The sequence below is a fragment of the Miniopterus natalensis genome, chromosome 6 (assembly GCF_054644295.1).
Source record: "Miniopterus natalensis isolate mMinNat1 chromosome 6, mMinNat1.hap1, whole genome shotgun sequence".
Classification (NCBI taxonomy): Eukaryota; Metazoa; Chordata; class Mammalia; order Chiroptera; family Miniopteridae; genus Miniopterus; species Miniopterus natalensis.
This window is the reverse complement of record NC_142086.1, coordinates 33238145-33255220: the sequence shown is the minus strand read 5'-3', so window position 1 is coordinate 33255220 and position 17076 is coordinate 33238145.

The window sequence follows — 17076 nt, the reverse complement described above, 5'->3', positions numbered from 1 at the left end:
TAATAATTCCACCTGGAAATTCCAAGATATATTCTCCATAATACCATTATGCAGTGTTTTTATTTTCTGTCATATTCAAAAACACATGAGAAAATTCCACTTCCAGAAAGATGGTAGAGACGTATTTGTCCCTAATGCCCTTACCAGGTGCAACTAAAAACACCATATTATATATAAAACAATCATAAGACTCGGAACATTAGAAAAAAATTGACTAGCTAAGGACTTCAGAACTCAAGGAAGAACAATACAGTGTTGAGTTCCCTGGGTTTCCTTTTGGCCCCACATATCCTAGACTTGGAACTGAAGAAGCCAGCAATCCAGATATGCCAATAGGGCACAAACAGCTAAGTCCCTACAAAAGCCAGTTTTCTTTAACCAAATGACCAGGAAAGAAGTCTAGCAAGACAGAAAACTTTTAGACAATAATTATTCTACACAAGCTAAGCATGACAGGATAATTTGTGGCCCCACACCAGCAATGCCAGCTAAGGCCAAGTGTAGAACCTAGACTACCACCCTCACCAGTCTGTAAAGATGACCCACACCCCCCTCAATGGGATGGTGTCAAGAGAAGGACAAGTTGCCCAGCTGGGCGTGGCTCAGCAGTTGAGCATCGACCTAGGATCCAGGCGATCAAGGTTCGATTCCCGGTCAGGGCACATGCCCGGGTTGCGGGCTACAGCTGATCAATGGTTCTCTCATCATTCCCTCTCCCTTCCTCTCTCTGAAATCAATAAAGATATATTAAAAAAAAAAAAGAGAAGGACAAGTAGAGAGCTGGGATTCTTATCTAATCAGGTGGTAACAAGTCCCTCCTCCCCCACCCAAGACCAATACAGAGAGTCAGTACAAATCATCAGCGCCCACCTACTAGCAGTAATGTTTCCTTCCCTCTCCCTGCTTGGGTAGTGTCAGAGGAGGAGGAGTGAAGTATCAGCACTTTGACCATGCCCTGCAGTAATGAAGCAACTCTCTCACCCCAATCCCTGGTGTCAGTGGAGGCCATGTGTAAAACAGTAATGAGACACTCCTATCCTTTCCAGCTAGGGTGGTATTCGCACAGGCCCACAGACTCCCACCACTGCCTGGAAGTAACAAGGAGTCTCTTTCTCCCTTAGGTGTCAATGGAGCCCTACTGGGGAACCTAGACTTCTCATCTAGCAGTAGCAAGATGATGCTATTCCTTCTCCCTGCTAGAAGAGTGTCAGAAAAAGTCAGCTAAAACAGGTTTAAATAAGATGTAAAAGTTTCACAAAACAATACCCCAAATATCCAATTTTCAATCAAAAGTCACTTCTCATACCAAAACAAGGAATATTCCAACTTGAATGAAAAAAGACAATCAATAGATGATAAGTTAAAGAGAAAGATGTAAGAATTATCTGACAAAGATTTTAAAGTAGCCATCATAAAAATGCTTCAATGAACAGCTGCAAATGTGCCTGAAACAAATGAAAACAAAATGTCTCAGCAAAAAAATAGGATATAAAAAAGAACCAAATGGAAGGTAATTTTGAACTGAGAAACACAATAACCAAAATAAACTTAAATAAATGAGTTCAAAAGCAGAATGGAAAGGACAGAGGAAAGAACCAGCAAACCAGGAAAGAAAACAATAGAAATTAACCAATCTAAACAAAATAAAGTAAAAACTGAAGAAAACTAAACAGAGCCTCAGGAATCTATGCAACAAGAACAAAAGATCTAAAATATATGTCACTAAAATCCAGGAAGGAGAAAAGAAGACAGGGCTAAAAAAGTACTCAAACAAACAACGGCTAACACTTCCCAAATTGGGCAAGAGACATATACCAAGACACTTCACAGTCAAACTCCTGAAAATAAATCATCTCACCCCAAACTCCATCCCAATCTTGAATGTGGCAAGAAAGAAAAGAGAACTTACTACATGGAGGAAAAACAATTCAAATGACAGATCTCTAATCAGAAATCATAAAGATCAGAAGGCAATGGCACATTTTTTAAGCTAACAGAAAAACACTGTAAACTTAGAATCCTATACCCAGTGAAACTACGCTTCAGGAAAGAGGAGGAAATAAGGATATTCTCAGATTAAGGTAAACTCAGAATTTTTGACAGCAGACCTAACCTAAAGAAGTTCAATAAACAAAAAGCGGAGGTGGAGGGTGCATAAAAGAAGGAAACTTGAAATATCAGGGGGAAAAAGAACATGATAAACAAAATATGAATAAATACAATAGGCTTTCTTCTTTCGTTTTTTAAATTATGTTCTATTGCTCAAACAAATTATAAGAGTGTCTTATGTCAGTTCTATGTGTATGTCAGTGAAGTATTTAAGACAATCATATAAATGGAGGAAGTAAAGACATAGGAAGGAGGTAAATGCACTAATTAAAAAGAGTGTCAGTGGATTAAAAAATATGATCTAATTATGCTGACTACAAGAAACTTACTTCATGTATAATAATATAGGTTGGTTGAAAATTTAAAAAATGGAAATGGTATACACTGAAACAATCAAAATAAACTAAGAGTGCTATACTAATTAGAAAAGGTAGACTTCAGAGCAAAGAAATTTACTAGACACAGAGAGCAACATTACATCATGATAAAAGGGTGAACCATATAACCAAGAAAATATAGCAATTCGAAATGTGTATGTACCAGTAACAGAGCTACCAAATATGTGAAGTGAAAACTTACAGAAGTGAAATGAGACAAATAAATCCAGTTAGAGTGGGAGCCATCAACAAACCCTCTCTCAGCAACTGATCTAATTATTTTAGAAAATCCAAAAGGATATACAAAAACTCAACAACATCAAACAACAGGATCTAAAACATATTCTTTTTCAAGTGCCCAAGGAATACATACCAAGAAAGACTATATACTAGGCTATAAAACAAGCTCATCAACAAATTTAAAAGAATTTAAATCTTATAGAGTGTGTTCTCTGATCACAATGGAATCAAATTAGAAATCATTAACAGAAAGAAAACTGGAAAACTCCCTAACGTGGAAACTGCACAATATACTTATAAATAATCCATGGGTCAAAAGTCTCAAGAAAAAAATTTTTTAAATACCTCGAACTGAATGAAAATAAAAATATAGCATATCAAAATTTGTGGGACACAGCAAAAGTAGTGTTTAGTGGAGAATGTGTAGCACTAACTGTTTTCCTTTGAAAGAAGAAAATCTTACAAATCAATAAACTCCCACCTTGAGAACCTGGCAAAAGATAAAAATAAACCCAAATAAGCAGAAAATAATAAAGAACAGAAATCAAAGAAATTGAAAATAAAAAAATTATTTTGGTATTACCCTGACATCAAGAGCAGACAAAGTACCAAAAAGGAAAGCTACACACCAATATTCTTCATTATTTCAGATGCAAGAACCCATAACAAAATAGTAGCAAACAGAATTCAGCAATGTGCGAAGCAAATTATACAACATAACCAGGGATTTATTTCAGGAATGCGAGTATGGTTCAATATTCAAAACTCAATGAATATAGTCCACCACATTAACAGGTAAAAGAAGAAAAATCATATAATCATAAAATAGATTCAGAAAAGTATTTTTAAAAACTTCTAAAATGAGCACAAGAGTATATAAGGTCAAAAATACATCAACTGTATTTTTATATATGAGCAATGAACATATGGACATCAAAATTAAAATATTTTTATATACTAGAAATAAACATGTAGACACCAAAATTAAAAATACAGTATCATTCCCCTGGCCGGGTGGCTCAGTTGGTTAGACTATCATCCTATACACCAAAAGGTTGTGAGTTCTGTTCCCAGTCAGGGTGTGTATGGAAGGCAACCAATCTCACATCCCCATTCCCTCTCCCCACTCCCATTTCTCTCTAAAAATCAATATTATATCTTTAGGTGAGGATAAAAAAATACAGTATCATTTACTATAGTTAAAAAAATGAAACAGTTAATTGTAAATTAATAAAACAAGTCCAACACATGTATGCTGAAAACTATAAAATGCTGATGGAAAAAATGTTTAAGTTCTAAATAAATGAAAAGATACTGTGTTCAAGAACTAAAAGACTAAATATAAAAAAGATGTCAATTTTTCCCAAATTGATATACAGATTTAACACAATTCTTTAAAAAAGCCCCGCAAGATTTTTGTAGATACAGAAGATATGGACAAGATCATTCTAGATTTTATATGGAAAGGTAAAGGAAATAGAAAGGCTCAAACAGTTTCGGAAAAGAAGAATGAAGGGTGAGAAATCAATCTACCTGATTTCATGGCTTATTATATAGCTATAGTAATCAAGACTGTACAATATTGGTGGAGGAGCAGACACATGGATCAGTGAAACAGAAGAGAGAACCCAGAAATAGATATAAATATGCCCATCTAATTTTTGACCAAGGCACAAAAGCAACAAGTCGATGGAGGAAGAATAGCCATTTCAAACTAATGGTCCGAAGCAACAGGACATCCATAGGCAAAATCAGGACCTTGACCTAAGACTCACATCTTATATAAAAATTAACTCACAATGAATAATGGACTGAGGTATAAAACACAAAATATAAAACTCTTAGGAAAAGAAATATAAAAGAAAATCTTGAGAATTTATGGCTAGGTTAAAAATGCTTAGACTTAGATTTGATACCAAAAGCCTAATCCATAATAGAAGATATTGATAAAGTGAAATCCATCAAAATTTAAAACTTTTACTCTGCCAAAAACCCTGTAAAGAAGATAAAAAGATAAGCAGACTGGGAGAAAATACGTGTCAAATGCATATCTGACAAAGGACTAGTATCTAGAATATACAAACTTTCAAAATACAACAGTAAAAATTGAACATGCAATTATCATTACGACCCTATAATTGCACTCCTGGGCATTTCTCCAGCAGAAATGAAACTAACTCATACGAAAATATGTACATGAAAGTTCATAGCAGCTTTATTCATAATAGCCCCAAACTGGAAACAACTCAGATGAATTTCAACATGTGGTTAAACAATTATATCTCTACACCACAGAATACTATTCAGAATAAAAAACTATTGATACAACAACTTACATGAATCCCTAGAAAATTATGCTGAGTGGGGGAAAAAACAGTAACACTTTTGAAATGACAAAATTATAAAAATGGAGGACAGATTAGTTGTTGTAAGAAGTATAAAAGGGGTGGGGACAAGAGGGAAGTGGATGTGGTTATAAAAAGGGCAACACACCCTGGCTGGTGTGGCTAAGTGGTTAGAGCACTGACCCGAGTACCAAAGGGCTGCTGGTTCAATTCCCGGTCCAGGGCATGTACCTGGGTTGCAGGTTTGATCCCCAGCCCTGGGCGGGGAACGTGAGGGAGACAACCAACCAATGTCTCTCTCTCATATCGATGTTTCTCGCTCTTTTTCTCCCCCTCTCCCCTTCCCTTCCACTCTCTCTAAAAATCAATGGGAAAAATATCCTCCGCTGAGGATTAACAAAAAGAACAAACAAAAAAATAAAAATTCCACAAACAAAAAGCAGGTGAGTGAGCAACGTGCGCTTCTTCATGTTCTAATTCCTTGGGTGGAAAGTGTCTCCTTTGCAGGCCCCTGGGGTTAAGGTTACCAAGTTCGCTTTGACTTTCACTGTACACTCCTCCTTAGCTGGTATCGTTCATTCTGGAAGCTTCAATTACCATATGCTAATGATTGCCAAGTTTACATTTCAGCCAATTTCTCTATTCTGAAGTCCAGATATATTTTACTGACAAATGAAAATTCAACCTAGGTATCTTACAGGAACTTCAAGCTCAACATATGTACATTTAAACACATCATCTTTTCTCCACAGCCTCCTGCTCTGATTCTCTGGAGGTTTCCCTGTTTTGGTGGTTGTCGCTGTACCGTCTAGTCTAATGCACTGGATGATAAAGCTAGTATGTGGTTTCTCCCTGTCTTACTTTTATACATCTAGTCAATCATAAAACACTGTTAATTCAAGTTCCTAAATCCCTACTGCCACCACTTGGCCTAAACTACCAGTATAACATTTCTGCATCCCCCATTTATGTCTCCCCCCCAAAGTATCCCTCCTGTAGCAACCAGACTGATCTTTACAAAACGCAAATCCAAACACCCCATTCCCCAACTTAAAACATTTCAGTGTTACCTACTATGCCTGCCATAATCCCATCAAAGCACACAAAATCCCACATATTCTGGTCTCCACCAGCATCCTACCACCCTTTTGCTCTTTTCCAAACTCCAGTCATTATAGATTCTTCAGTTTCTCTTAGGTATCCTGCTCTTTCTCACCCCAGGCCCTTTGCACTTCCTCCTACCATTCTCAGCCCAATCTACTTATAAATCAACTAGTCAGATCTTACCTTACCCCCATCCATCACTTTCTCCAAGATGGGTTTTCCTGAGCCCCCAGACTAGAATAAGTCCCTTGTTAAATAAGAATAAGGATACCTATAAAACTTCAAATAAATCTAATTAAAGTGTTTTAATAAAAATAATCAAAAAAATTCTAATATTCATACAAAGCTTATATCTAAGGTATGAATCACTATAATATATTTCAGTATGTAAGTCATAGATATTTGGTTTGGTGCTTTCTTTAGGTTAACTTAGGCCTACCTGCTAAGACCCTTGACATTCATTTTCTCTGGAACTTTCCATATATGGAGAACAATAATAGTAATTCTCCTAGAAAGAGGCATTGTCATTCATAGTCAAACTATGACTGTGATCTCAGATTTCCAGCTTCCAGAGCTGTGAGAAATAAATGTTTGTTTACAAGCCACCCAGTCTATATTTTGTTATAACAGCCTGCATTGACTAAGACAGAAAATTGGTACTGAAAGTGTGGTGCTGCTGTAACAAATACCTAAAAATGAGAAGCAGCTTTGGAACTGGGTAATGGGTAGAGGCTGGAAGAGGTTTGGAGTGCATGGTAGAAAAAGCCTACATTACCATGAAAAAACATTAAAATCAATTCCGGTGAAGAGAGGAAAGAGGAGAGAGGAGAGAGAAGGGAGGGGAGAGAGAGGAGAGAGAAGAGGGGGAGAGAGAGGAGAAAGAAGAGGAGAAGAGAGAAGAGGAGAAGAGCGGTAGAGAAAGCCTCAGTCTTCCTAGAGAAAACCTAAGTGGTCGTGAACAGGATGTTCATGGAAATATGAACAATAAAGGCCATTCTGATAAGATCTCTGAAATGAGGAACATGTTACTGGAAACTGAAGAAAAGGCCATCCTTATTATAAAGTAGCAAAGATCATGGCTGAACTGTTCATGTCCTAGTGTTTTGTGGAAGATAGAACTTGTGAGTGATAAAAGTGGTGAAATTGGGTATTTGGCTGGACCTCTTTCTAAGCAAAGTGTTGAAGGTGCCACTTAGCTTCTCTTGAATACTTATATAAAAATGTAAGATAAAAATGATTTAAAGATGGAAATTTTAATTTAAAAAAAAGAGCCAAAATTTAAAAAATTGGAAAATTATCCACTTACCTATATTATAATTGTGTTGGAAGAGAACATTAAGGGTATGACCAAGAGACCTTTGGATAAAGAGATTAGCATGGGTGTGATGTCAGGATTTATTCAGCCACCCCAGCAGGAAAACAGCCAAACTGAACTGAAGGGAAAGGAGACAAGAATGAATGAAGGTTGGTTGTCAGACTTCTTAGAGTATACAGGATGGGACCATAGAGATATTCTACTGGGAATGTGTGATATTCCTCAAGACAAGGGAAGAAGGACCCCAAAGGCTATTCAGAGATCCTCAGGGCTTCCTCCTCACTTTCAAAAGGGGCTAGGGCATCGCCTGGGTTTCAACAGGCCAGAAGACCTACCACCCAAAACCATGGAAGCCAGCAGGGAAGTGTCTACTTCCATCTAAATTTTAAAGGATGGAGCTGCCTGGAGTTACAGGGGCAGAAGGAAAGCTGAGAACATGGTGAGGGTGAGGCCACCAGAGAGCCCCACTAGGGCAATGTCCCACAGAGCTATAGGAGAAAGGCTAAAACCACCAGGTTACCCCAAAGCAACAGAGCCACCGGCATACCATTCCAGCCTGGGAAAGTTGCTGTGTGGGCTGCACCCAGCAAGGCCATGGGGGCAGAGTTGCCCTGAGTGTGTCCAGAAGGTAGGACCTGCTCCAGTGAGCCTGATGAGTAGATCATCAAGTTAAAGATTAGCCTTAAGATTTTATGTCATTTACCCTATTGGGTTTTGACTTGCTTGGGGTCTATCACACCCCCTTGTTTCCTACTTCTCCCTTTTTGAATGCAAATATTATGTGTTTTGGAAACACATGACTTGTCTGATTTCACAGGTTCACAGGTGGAGAGAAATTTGTCTCCGGATGACTCATACCTTCAGTTTCACCCATATCTGATGTAGATAACATTTAGATGAGACTTTAGACTTTTGATTGATGCTAGAACTAGTTAAGCCTTTTGGGGCAACTGGGGTGGAATAAATGTATTTGGCATATGAGGAGGACATGAATTTGGGGGGGGTCTCAGGGCCAGAATGCTATGGTCTGAATGTTTACTAAAAACTCATGTGTTGAAATATTAATGTCCAATGTGATAGTATTAGGTGAAGCCTTTGAGAGGGGCTTAAGAATGAAGGTGAAGCCCTCATGAATGGTAAGATGAGTGCTTTTATTTTATTTTTTTAGGGCTGTCACTTAAAAACCCTTTTATAAAATTAAAAATTTATTTTACACTTTATATTCAATATTATCTTGTATTAGTTTCAGGTGTACAGCATAAGGATTAGTGTTTTTATAAAGGAGAGCTCCCTTAACTCTCTGGTCATATGAGGATACAAGAAGACTGTGACCCAGAGGAGAGCCCTCACTTAGTCATGCTGGCACCCTGATCTCAGATTTCCAACCTCCACAACTATGAGAAATATTGGTTGTTTATAAGCCATCGAGTCTGTGGTATTTTGTTACAGCAGCCTAAACAGACTAAGACGGACTGTTTGTTATTTATTATGAACACTTTAGCAACCAGTACACTATTTTCTTGCAATTATTTATCATCATATAGGTTTTAAGGGCAACTTCATATATTCAAACGTTTTTAGAGGTTAAGTTCACTGTGTAAAAAACACATGCTTTAAAAATAAATACCAAAACTGACCCAAAAGTTTGGTTATCCAGCACTCTTTCTAAAGTTTGATGAGTTCCACCAAGTTTCTTAATAATAATAAAAATAGTAACAAAGAGAAAAACACATAGAAAAATGACTGCTGGGATGTGCCATGAAAAAAGTAATTTGGTTGAAGCTTTAGGAGGTATGTCTCTAAGCAATCTCTGAATAGTAATTTAGAGAGGTTAGGTTTTGAGGGTTTTACATTTTAATATTCCTCAACAAGAAGGATTTGCAATGAATGTGTATTTCCCAACTCACATTTTTTTTCTGATATCCCATCTTTGACTTCAAATTAAATATGGATACTTCGTACTGAGCACTACTCAAGAATTAACTAATTCCACTAGTAATCATACCTTAATCTATGTGTCATATTACAGTTTTCAAACTGTATTCTTTTCTATGGCTAATGTTACAGATGGCTCATGGTTCTGTGCACCTTTAATCCTCATTTTCTGTTAAAAACATCTGGTTAAAGGCATCATTCTAAAGCATAAAAATTACGAAGGGGTTACAAGAATGGATTTCAAGATATGAGATAAGAGGAATAGCCATGTAAAAATACAACCACTATTAACTGAAGTAATTTAAATATGCTTACAATATAGAAAATAGATGCTTGGGACCGCTGGGGCAAAAACAGCAAGGGATGCTCTCAAAGTGCAGCTTCATAGGATATTACAGCTGATACTCTCTGCAAGCCTCGGGTTAATAAAGGCAGATATTTCCAAACTATACAGGAGGACATGCAATCACACCTATCCTGACCAAAGGCTAGAAAAGGAGCCTAGTCAGACGACTAAATTTACTTATAAAGCCTTCTTGTTTCAACCACTGCTACTGAAAACCTTTCCAAATGTATTAAGGTATACTTTGTTACTTTAGTAAGTACAGTATAGTGAACATAATTAAATCACTGGTGGCTGCAGGTCTTATACATTAGGGTCAGCCTTGTGAGCATTAGTTTTCATTGGGGCTAGATGAATACAGATCAGCCCTAGGCCATTCATTCTTTGGATGCTCTTCTTATTGTTCTTTTTTTTTTTTTAACTAAATTGTTTTTAATCAATTTTTTAAAGGGGAGGAAAGGGACTTATTTTCCTATAACTCAAAAAAGCTGGAAAAATAAACCTGGTTATCTGAGCTTTTACTGTATCACTGGAGCTTTTCTAAAGGAATAGGTATTCTTGAAAAATCTGTTCCATTTCAACACTTTTAAGGAAATGAGTGCCCAAAGGCAAAGCTGAGGGAAAGAAAGGTAAAATCCAATTCCTATGTGAAGAAAACAATACTGAAGAAAGTTGTGCAATATCCAGTTACTTCAAATATGTCTTATGTACTAAGCATGTTTATATACTAAATGCACTGACAAGCACTATGGACACAGCAAGCCTTTCCTGCCTGGTAATATACGCCTCTCGCTTAACACATAAAACTTCCCCATGGTACAATTCATAAGCAAGGCGATATTAGCATCATTTGTGGGGGTGGGGATGGGTAGGAGAGGGGGGTGGGGTGATAACTTTCCAAGGGAAGTTAAGATGCCCAAACTCCTGAGAATACTATTCTCTGCAGCTAATTTAGTAATGCTGGCTAGCCATTTACTCCTATTTTATTGCTCTGGGCAGAACACTAAATGAAAACCAAATCAAAAGTTGACTGGGCTATATGTTAAGGGATTAAATATTAAATATCCCCAAAGAGACAGTGAAGCATCCACGGAGGCTTTATTTCCTTTCGGTTTTCTTTGAATTCTTATCCTAAGTAACAAGTGGCATCAGCACTTGTGGTCTGATCCACGGAGAGGTGGACAGGGGACCAGCAGAACTGGAAGTGGGTTCTAGTCTTGATGGTAGTGAACTGCATGATCCTAGACAAGTCCCCTGCTCAGCTGCAAAAATATTTACCCCTATTTCTCTCACTAAACAAGAATGCCATGACAAGCTCAACACACTGCCTTTTAAAATAAAGATATTACACAAACAGTTCAGGAGAGTAGCGTGGATATAATGTATTTTGATTTTGGAAAAGCATTTGACAAAGTACTTGAGGAGGGGCAGAGTGTGCCACGCCAAAATATGCCTTTTGGGGATATTGATTATTTCAAGATAGTTATTTTTTAAGAAACAAAAGATTCAAAAATAGTCTTTTACTTCCCCCTTCCCTGCCTAACGAGTGTTAGATAGAAACACTGCTTAAAGGAAGGGAGCTATCCATCACCTTACCATAAGGCTGTTAGACTGCCCTCTGTGTCTCTTTTTGGGGGGAGGAGTACATTTATTAAAGTTGGGGACAGTGAAACAAGGAAGGGCTTAAGATAGAAGGAGCAACAGGGGCGAGCCTAGGCAGGGCTGCTTTGGCTCACTGGAAAGTCAGAGAAAGGGGGCCTTGGAGACAGGTTCAGGGGGTTAGCCCAGGATGTCTGTGTCCCATCCTTTAGAGACCTAGACCACTACCTCCCTCTCCTTAGTCTAAAATGGCATATAAGCCTCAAATGCCCAATTTGTCCTTGGATGTCATATTCTTCTGGAGGCCCCCATATGTACATACATAATAAATTTGGCTCTTTTCCCTTGTTAATCTATCTCATGTCATTTTTACTATTAGATCAGCCAGAACAACTTAAATGGTAGAAGGAAAATTATTTTTCCTCCCCTACATATTGAATACAAACGTTAACACAGGCCGTACAAATGGGTTCTTAACTTTGAACAGCAAGAGTTGAGTAACGAATCAGAGGGAACACTGAAAAATGAACTGTGGGTTCAATGAATGGTCTAGATCACTCATTAAAACTGCTGCTATGTGTACATAATAAACATTTGGCATTTGGTTTGGGCACATCCCTCTCCTTGTGCGGAATAACTGATTCACTGGATTTCCTCTTATACTTCATAAGCATAAATGTAAATCTAGAACTACAGTAAAAAGAAGAGAGGGAGGGAGGGAGGGAGGGAGGGAGGGAGGGAGGGAGGGAGGGAGGGAGGGAGGGAGGGAGGGAGGGAGGGAGGGAGGAGAGAGAGAGGAAGGAAGGAAGGAAGGAAGGAAGGAAGGAAGGAAGGAAGGAAGGAAGGAAGGAAGGAAGGAAGGAAGGAAGGAAGGAAGGAAGGAAGGAAGGAAGGAAGGAAGGAAGGGAGGGAAACCTACAAGCATGGAGTAGGAGAGGCCTAAAGTAAGAACAGTTCATATGTAAAAGAACTATGAGCTTGAGCTGAGTTCTCACTCATCATGAGTCAACAGTATGACATGACTGCCAAAAAAGCTAAGTAATCTCATCCTCCAATAACAGAAGTGTAGTGTCCAGAACAAAGGAGTTATGGCTTTACTCTATTCTCTGCATCCTGTGACGGGCACGACACAACTAGAATGATGGGCTCAGTCACCAGGGCATCCTATTAAAGAGTGATACTGACCAAGAAGAGCAATTCTTGGTCATGATAGGGAATGACCAGAATGAGAAAGAAGCTAGAAAGCAAGTCCTGAAAACTGAAGGAATTAGGACTATTTAGCCTGGAAAAGCTAAGTCTCAGGGGAGAGATATTAAATATTTAATGAGCTTCAAGTAACAAAGTTCAGACCTAAGAGGACACATACCTAAGTAGATCTGGTGTTGATCCCAACAGTACCAAAAACAGAATGGGCTGCAACACCACTGGGGATGTTCAGGAAATGCAACTATTGTCAACTCTGGCGACACATCAGAAACACCTGGGAATAGCTTTCAAGTCTGTCAGTACCCAGGCCCCACGCCCAACCAATTAAATTAGAATCTCTGGGGCAGGGCCTGGGCAATGGGAGGTACTAAAAGTTCTCCAGGGGGTTCTAATGTGCACTTGAGAACAACCAAGTTAATGCAATCAGGATGGCCACCTGCCTGTGATGTAGCAGGGATTCCTTCTCAGGCCCACATTAGGTTTACTTCCCAGATCTTTTGTTCTAGAACCTTTTCCATTTTTAACTTATTAACATTAACCTCTGTGACCACGAAGATTAGCTCTCCTTCCACATATCTGAGAAGAAATGAAGTTTAAATGGTACAGTCTCTTAAAGGGAAAAATCTAGGTTGACTTTTTCCTGAATAAGAGCTTTCAACAATTTAAGCACTACTATCTGTGTGGAAAAAGGCAACAGTGCTGGCACATTTATATGTTGATAAACAATTTCATTCCAAAATTTTGTAAAATAAATTTAAAACATGCTAACATTCAAGAATTCTTAAGTTTCTTACATGATAAAATAATTCTTATAGTCAAGCAGAAACTACTTTGTTGTTTTAATGGTCTCTGCCACACTGGCTTATCCAACACACACAATAAAATTATGTTATATATTCCTACTCTAAATGTTGTCTAAAACTTTTTGTAACGAAACAGCCTGAGTATTCTGTAACCAATATACAGTTCTCCACATCTCTTTTGGTGTTGGTTATATTCTTACTCTTAATCCTGATCTTTTGACCACTAAAGAGAAACGTTTATAACTATTCCCTAGTTTCCTTTGAAAAGATACATCCGTATGTGTTCAAAAGTCTTCTGGCCATAAAATAGGTGAGGCATCCACTCTAGAGGGTGGGGTTATGATTTGAAATTTTAGTGGCCCCTCCAGAGTTTTCCACTTAGCCATAACACACCCTCTAAACTTTAAAACTTTCACTTTAGGTTACGGTAAATCATCAACCATTTCCTTTTACTTTCGCCATCTGTCAATGCAAAAGGTCCTCATGAATCTGAAGCTTCTTCTAGGCTACTGGAAGTCCCTCTCATTAATCTTTGTCACATGGTTCATAAATAATGAGAGCGGTATTAAAGATCATCATCTTGTTTACAGACAACCACCACCAAGAGAGCCTGGAATAACACCGTGGATTGGACGAGACGTATGCAGCCTGAAAGAGCATTTCAGGAGTCCTGATGTGGGGACTAAGCACACAATTAACATTTCACCAATAGCTGGTTAACTGTACCACGTTTCAAGTAACAACTGCCCCTGCCATCGCAAAACACTAGAGAGAATTCCGACCTCACAGCCATCTGAGCACACGCTGGGAGGCCAGCCTGCTCCACAGCCAACAGTCACCTTTCCATTTTCAAGCACATACCTCTCACAGAAATGTTTTCAGTGCGGCAGTCTACAGAGCTGGTTGTAACACCGGCAAGATGTAACAACAAAATTCATGATGATTTTGCTTTTTCATCAGCCTGCCCCTTTCTTGTTTTAAATTCTTCCCTCCCCCTCCATCCCCCAAAGAAAACCAACCCAACAATACTTCCACAAAACCTGACTCAGACTTATGAATATAATGCTTTCAGTGAAAGCAGACCAGCTTTATAGGAGAACAGCTTTCAAGAGAAGCAGGAAGCTGATCTGAGCAGCAGAGAGAGCAGGGATGGGGCGGAGCAGAAAGGAGCTGAGCTGGGGGGGGAAGCGAAGCACAGAGAGTCCTGGCTGCTTCTAGTTACTTATTGACAGTTTCATCTTGTATCACAGATTTATGAACGGGGTGAGCATCCGTCCTGCCGTACCTTTTTTTTCTTTTACGAATCTCTGCCAATCTGGTGAACTATTACACAGGGGAAAGTGAGGCCTTGCAGCCCCGCCAGAGCCCAGTTGCAGGGAAATGATGTAAGCTTCCCACCTCCCACCAGCCCCCGCTCTGCCGATCCACCTCTGCTCTGACCTGTTAACATCCCCCCGCCCCCAGGGCTACTGCCTGGGGGCCGCAGGGCCCCGGGCCAGCTTCGCTGTGTCCTACTGTGCCACAGAAAGTATTTGCCCGGGGATAAGGAGTATTTTTGTTTTGAGAAAAGTCTTCAATGAAAAAGCAAATGCCTCTCTATTTGAAAAATAATGCTGAGTCAACAAAAGCTCCGTCAATCCCCAGGAGAAATAATATTAAATAGGATTGAGGTGAAGAATGCAATTTAGCAAAAGGCAGCAGAAGGTGTGATGTAGCAAAGGGTGTAATAATGGGAGTTAGGAGACCCCGGTTCTACTATTCTAATACCAGCTCTGTGACCTTGAACAACTGGCTTAATCTCTCTGGTTTCATTTTCTGTAAAAGGAGTTAAAATAAATTATATCTGAGATCTCGTGTACTGTTTTCAATTTTTATGAACTAATACCCAAAAGAAATAAACCAGGAGCAAAAAAGTAATCTAACTGTGGCCAACTGATGTTTACTCAAAATGGCAAGTATGCTGAGCTATTTAAGACATGCTTTGCCAGAGTACTGATAACATTTATCAGTACTACCCAAAGATGTACAGGGAAAAGTTACACAGGTGTTCAAGTGTTAATCCTGACCTGGAGAATTTAGAGAGAATTAGGATTGTGAAGATTCATGTTCGGGAAAGGACAATTTATAAACAGATGCTTATAAGTAATTAAGACCTATGGCCTTACCCTCCACAACTCTTTACCTTGTTCAGCCATGTTCTCAGTTTAAAGGACACACACACACATGCATCAGGGGAGGAAAAAAATTTTTTAAAATTAAGAGCCAGTAATATACTGGTTACTAGCACAACAGTCTTCAAATTTGGGTAGGCAAATTCCTGGAAGTACTTGGGACTTTCCAAAAGGTACGAAGGAGTAAACAGGTAAGTAGATAGTAAATCAATTTCCAAAATCAACTTTTCTAAACACCCTTCCCTGAAACCCAACTACCTTAGAATGCCCCTACAGAGCAGGATTACCTTTCCCACTTCCCCTTTTCCAATTCCTCTTCTCTCACTTTACAAAATCAAGGCACACAGCTCACTTATCATAAATCTCACCCTGACGCACTGTGTGGGTAGGAAAGAACCTCTGGGCAGGACACAGGAGAAATACTGGTGAAAAGCGTATGGCCCTAAGCACTCTTCTTTTGCAGCTTAGGTATCTTTGCCCATTCTTTGCTTGGAATAAAAGTAGAGGAGGACCTAAGTTGGTTGTCAGCTGATAAATCATTAAAAATAGTTTAAATGATAGAGGTCACTGTGATTTTGAATATAAGCTAGAAGTTCAAAGAACTGACACTGCTTTATTAACAACACTCTCATCCTCTTCAACTTATTTATGTAAACAAAATTCAACAGTGTATATATTAAAAAGAAAGAAAAATCTGCTGAAGTCTTTTTGTAACAAGTAATATTCATCTATTGATACAGAACTAATTAGAAGAAAAGCACCAATAATGCATTAAGAGATAAATTTCCAATAAAATTGTATTTTTCTCTAATATCATTTATCAAAATTTACAATTCACACGTTATTATGATCAACTGTATACTAATAATCACTGTAATAACTTTTTTAAAAAATCACTGAGAGTCTCATCACAGTAAATTAAGTTTTATCACCAAAGTATGATAGAATGATCAAAAACAGATTTTAAACAATAAAACATAAGGATAAAATTTAGTGGGGAAAATGTAATGATAAAGACTTCAAAGAGAAAAATTAATACTAAAACTTCTGGCTGTTAAAGAGCAGTTTGTAAATGGATAAGTATCATACAAGTATCATACAGCTATGGTATCTGACTCAAATATTTCAGAAGGGTATGCAAATTTATTAAGAAATGTCAGTATTTACAATCAACAACAATTATACCATACAAATGATTTAAACTTATGACACCAATTTTAAATGTCAATGAGGGAACCCATAGTTCTCAAAATTCTTTTACTGGAGCACAGTGATTAAAGGCCACTACACTGGCTCACCCTTCTTCCATTCCAAAGCACCTTTTAAGTGTCACAACAGAGTTTTAGGAAAGAACGGCAATCTCAGGAAAGGAGCCACTTAGAGCAACTAAGTTTTCCAGTTATCTCTGATTATATTATTTGAGTATCATAATAGTTTTGTCTCCTAATTTTAAACTTATAAATGAAAATGGGGAATTCCTTCACACCTTCTTACATCACACCAACGTAACTTAATCTTTTATTGGTGTT